The sequence below is a fragment of the Triticum aestivum genome, chromosome 2A, assembly GCF_018294505.1.
Source record: "Triticum aestivum cultivar Chinese Spring chromosome 2A, IWGSC CS RefSeq v2.1, whole genome shotgun sequence".
NCBI classification, from domain to species: Eukaryota; Viridiplantae; Streptophyta; class Magnoliopsida; order Poales; family Poaceae; genus Triticum; species Triticum aestivum.
In genome coordinates, this window is record NC_057797.1 from 626,152,910 (window position 1) to 626,153,871 (window position 962).

Below are 962 nucleotides of genomic sequence, written 5' to 3' on the forward strand. Positions count from 1 at the left end.
GTGTTCATGTTCGCGCCCTTGAAATCAACCCACTCAAGGCAGAATAGATGTTGATTGGAGAAGCACAACAACTTAAGTCAGCAAGAAAAAAACAAATAGGGCAACTTATTTTTCTTCATGCATGAATTTTTTTGCAACAGTGTTCACCTGCACGGGGAGATTGCACCCTCCTATGCTGTATGTCTTTGCACCACTTAGCAGATCTGCTTTGAATTTCTCAGCGGCTCTCCTTGTCACAGTCAGAATGTACCCTGCCCAATCGTACTCTCCAATTTTGCTTGGGTCCTCCACACATGCCAGCAGTTCATCTGGCACACTGGCTTGGCCACTCTTCAGGTCCACCTTAGTGCAGCAGACAAGTAGAGTGTATGCTATGCGCGCTGCCTGAAGTTGCTCCGCCGACATCTCATCAGGATCACAAATCTGAGCAAGTTTTTGTAGCTCTCTTACCTTAACTCCAGCCGAGGCTCTAACATCCAGTCCCAACAAGGACTGCACCTTCTCTACAGTTTGTTGCCTGTCTGTCAGAGGACCAAATTTTACAGGCCTCGGCCTGGACACGATGCCAGTAATCCTAGACACAACATCCTTGTCTAAGTACCTAACCTGCCCATCTGGAAAAGCCATACCCATCATTTTCGGATCTAATCTAGACAACACCCGGGCATAGAACCTCCTATTCATTTTACCAGCCACCCTAACTGTCAGGAAACTGCCAAGCCCGGTACTCCTCACCACTGGGTACAAAATTGAACCCACACTGAACCGAGTTGTTGGAGTGGAGGTGTTCCCTATCGATGGCCCCGGTAGCTTCTCTACAGCAAGCGCTGCCACCGTTTGCTGGATCTCGCTTGCATCCAATGTGCCCGGGAGCTCGAGCATGCTACCCCACGGACGTGCAGTACGCCCAGATCCACCATCATCAGTCACTTCCCCACGGCTCCTAGTACGACACTTATTCG